Source organism: Schistocerca gregaria, chromosome 10, assembly GCF_023897955.1.
Source record: "Schistocerca gregaria isolate iqSchGreg1 chromosome 10, iqSchGreg1.2, whole genome shotgun sequence".
Lineage (NCBI taxonomy): Eukaryota > Metazoa > Arthropoda > Insecta > Orthoptera > Acrididae > Schistocerca > Schistocerca gregaria.
This window is the reverse complement of record NC_064929.1, coordinates 105,188,842-105,195,973: the sequence shown is the minus strand read 5'-3', so window position 1 is coordinate 105,195,973 and position 7,132 is coordinate 105,188,842. Positions and strand designations below refer to the sequence as shown.

General features: G+C 48.9%; 1 non-coding gene across 1 annotated transcript; it reads right to left on the bottom strand.

The window, feature by feature from the left end:
- Nucleotides 1-986: 986 nt before the first annotated feature.
- Trnat-ggu (transfer RNA threonine (anticodon GGU)) lies at nt 987-1,060 on the bottom strand. Its single transcript has one exon. It is a non-coding gene; the product is annotated as a tRNA-Thr (tRNA).
- Between the last annotated feature and the right edge of the window lie 6,072 nt (nt 1,061-7,132).

Sequence of the window (7,132 nt, the reverse complement as noted above, 5' to 3'; positions counted from 1 at the left end):
ATTCCCCATTCTTTGCGACTCAGATGCGCACAGACACGATGGTTGGTTGGTTTGTAGCGGTGAAGGGAGCAGAGTACAAAGGCGCGGACCCGTTCATATACACCAAAGTTCCAAGTAGTTTCGATGCTCTGGTATTACAAATGCAAATTCCGTCTGTTTTTAACGTCTTAAATTGAAAGAGCCGTCACAAATTGCTCCGTTTTCACTCCTTGTCGACAATCATACAGCACCTGAGGTAACAAACACATCTCGAGCCCCATTGTGCACTCCATTATTCATGCCAACTCAGTGCCTCGCTCTTTACTACTGTGTACCAATCTTGTCGTCCAACTGCAAAACACTGGGCCACAACAAGTTTCCGCGTCTCCATTGCACTGCGCATACTACGAAACGCTCCCCAAACTTGGCACTCACCCTCGCAGCCGACTTTTCCGACTTTCCACGACGCTCACGCTAGTGACAGCATTATTTATAGTTCGACGTCGCGCCAAATCGAATGAGCACATTTCGCCTACGGCTTAGGCCGCCCTCCTAGTGTGGCTGCTCGGTGTCTGCAGGCAGCGAGGGTCTGCAAGCTTCCTGTGTTCGCACCTATGTCACCTTTGCTTGCTTGTCAGAGACAGACTATCGCAAAACATACAACTCACTCCATGAATTGATTGCTACGGCATCTGTTATCAGCAGTCACAACTAGCAACACCAGTAGCAGCTGACTGCACGCAAAGAATAGGAATGTGCAGTGGGATTTACGTGAACTCGGCGCAAGGCAGATCTTTCCGACATAGGCTTGAGAATCTTACGGGAACACTTGTACTGTTTCTAAATTAAGTGTAGGCGTGGGAGGAGGGTGCTTCCTGCACACTAATAACAGCACGCTTGTCAATTGTGGATGCTAATCATTCGCTTGTATCTTCCTAGACACATCTGCTGGTTGTGAATTATTCCACTTGCATATCAAGGTGCGCATGTAGGTGTGTTAAAAATTCTGGAGGCACTGGGTATTGATCCCAGCACCTCTCGCATACCAAGCGAGCGCTCTACCATCTGAGCTACGCCCGCCCACCCAAAGACTAATGGTGCTACATATAGCCATATAGACGACACAGACCCTTGCACTCCCATTATTCAGCAGACAAACACTACTCTCTATGTATCCGTTAGGGTGTCTTTCAGGTTTCGTGCATTCTGTATCGAATCGTAGTTGGCCACAATGAAAGTGGCACGTATAACGTCGAAAATAGAATTCGGACACCGCTCTGAGTAAGACCAACGTGTTGTCCACCCTCTATACTTCAATGAGGTTAAGCCGCGATACCTAAGACAGATCTGCACTCGATGACACCTCGATAACAGCCGGTCCCCACACTTACATCTTGCTCTCCTTACGTCAGTATACATCATATCAGACTGTGACGCTGGCTTTGCAACATCTTGCGTGCCTTTAGGTTCGCCGCGACCAACACTTACCATGCACTGACCACAAAAAATGGAGGCGCCGCGACTTGAACCCTGGACCTTTCACACGCCAAGCGAACGCTCTACCAACTGAGCTACGCCCCACGCACGAGCAAACTGCGCTATTCCCCATTCTTTGCGAATCAGATGCGCACAGACACGATGGTTGGTTGGTTTGTAGCGGTGAAGGGAGCAGAGTACAAAGGCGCGGACCCGTTCATATACACAAAAGTTCCAAGTAGTTTCGATGCTCTGGTATTACAAATGCAAATTCCGTCTGTTTTTAACGTCTTAAATTGAAAGAGCCGTCACAAATTGCTCCGTTTTCACTCCTTGTCGACAATCATACAGCACCTGAGGTAACAAACACATCTCGAGCCCCATTGTGCACTCCATTATTCATGCCAACTCAGTGCCTCGCTCTTTACTACTGTGTACCAATCTTGTCGTCCAACTGCAAAACACTGGGCCACAACAAGTTTCCGCGTCTCCATTGCACTGCGCATAATACGAAACGCTCCCCAAACTTGGCACTCACCCTCGCAGCCGACTTTTCCGACTTTCCACGACGCTCACGCTAGTGACAGCATTATTTATAGTTCGACGTCGCGCCAAATCGAATGAGCACATTTCGCCTACGGCTTAGGCCGCCCTCCTAGTGTGGCTGCTCGGTGTCTGCAGGCAGCGAGGGTCTGCAAGCTTCCTGTGTTCGCACCTATGTCACCTTTGCTTGCTTGTCAGAGACAGACTATCGCAAAACATACAACTCACTCCATGAATTGATTGCTACGGCATCTGTTATCAGCAGTCACAACTAGCAACACCAGTAGCAGCTGACTGCACGCAAAGAATAGGAATGTGCAGTGGGATTTACGTGAACTCGGCGCAAGGCAGATATTTCCGACGTAGGCTTGAGAATCTTACGGGAACACTTGTACTGTTTCTAAATTAAGTGTAGGCGTGGGAGGAGGGTGCTTCCTGCGCACTAATAACAGCACGCTTGTCAATTGTGGATGCTAATCATTCGCTTGTATCTTCCTAGACACATCTGCTGGTTGTGAATTATTCCACTTGCATATCAAGGTGCGCATGTAGGTGTGTTAAAAATTCTGGAGGCACTGGGTATTGATCCCAGTACCTCTCGCATACTAAGCGACCGATCTACCATCTGAGCTACGCCCGCCCACCCGAAGACTAATGGTGCTACATACAGCCATATAGACATATAGACGACACAGACCCTTGCACTCCCATTATTCAGCAGACAAACACTACTCTCTATGTATCCGTTAGGGTGTCTTTCAGGTTTCGTGCATTCTGTATCGAATCGTAGTTGGCCACAACGAAAGTGGCACGTATAACGTCGAAAATAGAATTCGGACACCGCTCTGAGTAAGACCAACGTGTTGTCCACCCTCTATACTTCAATGAGGTTAAGCCGCGATACCTAAGACAGATCTGCACTCGATGACACCTCGATAACAGCCGGTCCCCACACTTACATCTTGCTCTCCTTACGTCAGTATACTTCATATCAGACTGTGACGCTGGCTTTGCAACATCTTGCGTGCCTTTAGGTTCGCCGCGACCAACACTTACCATGCACTGACCACAAAAAATGGAGGCGCCGCGACTTGAACCCTGGACCTTTCACACGCCAAGCGAACGCTCTACCAACTGAGCTACGCCCCATGCACGAGCAAACTGCGCTATTCCCCATTCTTTGCGACTCAGATGCGCACGGACACGATGGTTGGTAGGTTTGTAGCGGTGAAGGGAGCAGAGTACAAAGGCGCGGACCCGTTCATATACACCAAAGTTCCAAGTAGTTTCGATGCTCTGGTATTACAAATGCAAATTCCGTCTGTTTTTAACGTCTTAAATTGAAAGAGCCGTCACAAATTGCTCCGTTTTCACTCCTTGTCGACAATCATACAGCACCTGAGGTAACAAACACATCTCGAGCCCCATTGTGCACTCCATTATTCATGCCAACTCAGTGCCTCGCTCTTTACTACTGTGTACCAATCTTGTCGTCCAACTGCAAAACACTGGGCCACAACAAGTTTCCGCGTCTCCATTGCACTGCGCATAATACGAAACGCTCCCCAAACTTGGCACTCACCCTCGCAGCCGACTTTTCCGACTTTCCACGACGCTCACGCTAGTGACAGCATTATTTATAGTTCGACGTCGCGCCAAATCGAATGAGCACATTTCGCCTACGGCTTAGGCCGCCCTCCTAGTGTGGCTGCTCGGTGTCTGCAGGCAGCGAGGGTCTGCAAGCTTCCTGTGTTCGCACCTATGTCACCTTTGCTTGCTTGTCAGAGACAGACTATCGCAAAACATACAACTCACTCCATGAATTGATTGCTACGGCATCTGTTATCAGCAGTCACAACTAGCAACACCAGTAGCAGCTGACTGCACGCAAAGAATAGGAATGTGCAGTGGGATTTACGTGAACTCGGCGCAAGGCAGATATTTCCGACATAGGCTTGAGAATCTTACGGGAACACTTGTACTGTTTCTAAATTAAGTGTAGGCGTGGGAGGAGGGTGCTTCCTGCGCACTAATAACAGCACGCTTGTCAATTGTGGATGCTAATCATTCGCTTGTATCTTCCTAGACACATCTGCTGGTTGTGAATTATTCCACTTGCATATCAAGGTGCGCATGTAGGTGTGTTAAAAATTCTGGAGGCACTGGGTATTGATCCCAGTACCTCTCGCATACTAAGCGACCGATCTACCATCTGAGCTACGCCCGCCCACCCGAAGACTAATGGTGCTACATACAGCCATATAGACATATAGACGACACAGACCCTTGCACTCCCATTATTCAGCAGACAAACACTACTCTCTATGTATCCGTTAGGGTGTCTTTCAGGTTTCGTGCATTCTGTATCGAATCGTAGTTGGCCACAACGAAAGTGGCACGTATAACGTCGAAAATAGAATTCGGACACCGCTCTGAGTAAGACCAACGTGTTGTCCACCCTCTATACTTCAATGAGGTTAAGCCGCGATACCTAAGACAGATCTGCACTCGATGACACCTCGATAACAGCCGGTCCCCACACTTACATCTTGCTCTCCTTACGTCAGTATACTTCATATCAGACTGTGACGCTGGCTTTGCAACATCTTGCGTGCCTTTAGGTTCGCCGCGACCAACACTTACCATGCACTGACCACAAAAAATGGAGGCGCCGCGACTTGAACCCTGGACCTTTCACACGCCAAGCGAACGCTCTACCAACTGAGCTACGCCCCATGCACGAGCAAACTGCGCTATTCCCCATTCTTTGCGACTCAGATGCGCACGGACACGATGGTTGGTAGGTTTGTAGCGGTGAAGGGAGCAGAGTACAAAGGCGCGGACCCGTTCATATACACCAAAGTTCCAAGTAGTTTCGATGCTCTGGTATTACAAATGCAAATTCCGTCTGTTTTTAACGTCTTAAATTGAAAGAGCCGTCACAAATTGCTCCGTTTTCACTCCTTGTCGACAATCATACAGCACCTGAGGTAACAAACACATCTCGAGCCCCATTGTGCACTCCATTATTCATGCCAACTCAGTGCCTCGCTCTTTACTACTGTGTACCAATCTTGTCGTCCAACTGCAAAACACTGGGCCACAACAAGTTTCCGCGTCTCCATTGCACTGCGCATAATACGAAACGCTCCCCAAACTTGGCACTCACCCTCGCAGCCGACTTTTCCGACTTTCCACGACGCTCACGCTAGTGACAGCATTATTTATAGTTCGACGTCGCGCCAAATCGAATGAGCACATTTCGCCTACGGCTTAGGCCGCCCTCCTAGTGTGGCTGCTCGGTGTCTGCAGGCAGCGAGGGTCTGCAAGCTTCCTGTGTTCGCACCTATGTCACCTTTGCTTGCTTGTCAGAGACAGACTATCGCAAAACATACAACTCACTCCATGAATTGATTGCTACGGCATCTGTTATCAGCAGTCACAACTAGCAACACCAGTAGCAGCTGACTGCACGCAAAGAATAGGAATGTGCAGTGGGATTTACGTGAACTCGGCGCAAGGCAGATATTTCCGACATAGGCTTGAGAATCTTACGGGAACACTTGTACTGTTTCTAAATTAAGTGTAGGCGTGGGAGGAGGGTGCTTCCTGCGCACTAATAACAGCACGCTTGTCAATTGTGGATGCTAATCATTCGCTTGTATCTTCCTAGACACATCTGCTGGTTGTGAATTATTCCACTTGCATATCAAGGTGCGCATGTAGGTGTGTTAAAAATTCTGGAGGCACTGGGTATTGATCCCAGTACCTCTCGCATACTAAGCGACCGATCTACCATCTGAGCTACGCCCGCCCACCCGAAGACTAATGGTGCTACATACAGCCATATAGACATATAGACGACACAGACCCTTGCACTCCCATTATTCAGCAGACAAACACTACTCTCTATGTATCCGTTAGGGTGTCTTTCAGGTTTCGTGCATTCTGTATCGAATCGTAGTTGGCCACAACGAAAGTGGCACGTATAACGTCGAAAATAGAATTCGGACACCGCTCTGAGTAAGACCAACGTGTTGTCCACCCTCTATACTTCAATGAGGTTAAGCCGCGATACCTAAGACAGATCTGCACTCGATGACACCTCGATAACAGCCGATCCCCACACTTACATCTTGCTCTCCTTACGTCAGTATACTTCATTTCAGACTGTGACGCTGGCTTTGCAACATCTTGCGTGCCTTTAGGTTCGCCGCGACCAACACTTACCATGCACTGACCACAAAAAATGGAGGCGCCGCGACTTGAACCCTGGACCTTTCACACGCCAAGCGAACGCTCTACCAACTGAGCTACGCCCCATGCACGAGCAAACTGCGCTATTCCCCATTCTTTGCGACTCAGATGCGCACGGACACGATGGTTGGTAGGTTTGTAGCGGTGAAGGGAGCAGAGTACAAAGGCGCGGACCCGTTCATATACACCAAAGTTCCAAGTAGTTTCGATGCTCTGGTATTACAAATGCAAATTCCGTCTGTTTTTAACGTCTTAAATTGAAAGAGCCGTCACAAATTGCTCCGTTTTCACTCCTTGTCGACAATCATACAGCACCTGAGGTAACAAACACATCTCGAGCCCCATTGTGCACTCCATTATTCATGCCAACTCAGTGCCTCGCTCTTTACTACTGTGTACCAATCTTGTCGTCCAACTGCAAAACACTGGGCCACAACAAGTTTCCGCGTCTCCATTGCACTGCGCATAATACGAAACGCTCCCCAAACTTGGCACTCACCCTCGCAGCCGACTTTTCCGACTTTCCACGACGCTCACGCTAGTGACAGCATTATTTATAGTTCGACGTCGCGCCAAATCGAATGAGCACATTTCGCCTACGGCATAGGCCGCCCTCCTAGTGTGGCTGCTCGGTGTCTGCAGGCAGCGAGGGTCTGCAAGCTTCCTGTGTTCGCACCTATGTCACCTTTGCTTGCTTGTCAGAGACAGACTATCGCAAAACATACAACTCACTCCATGAATTGATTGCTACGGCATCTGTTATCAGCAGTCACAACTAGCAACACCAGTAGCAGCTGACTGCACGCAAAGAATAGGAATGTGCAGTGGGATTTACGTGAACTCGGCGCAAGGCAGATATTTCCGACATAGGCTTGAG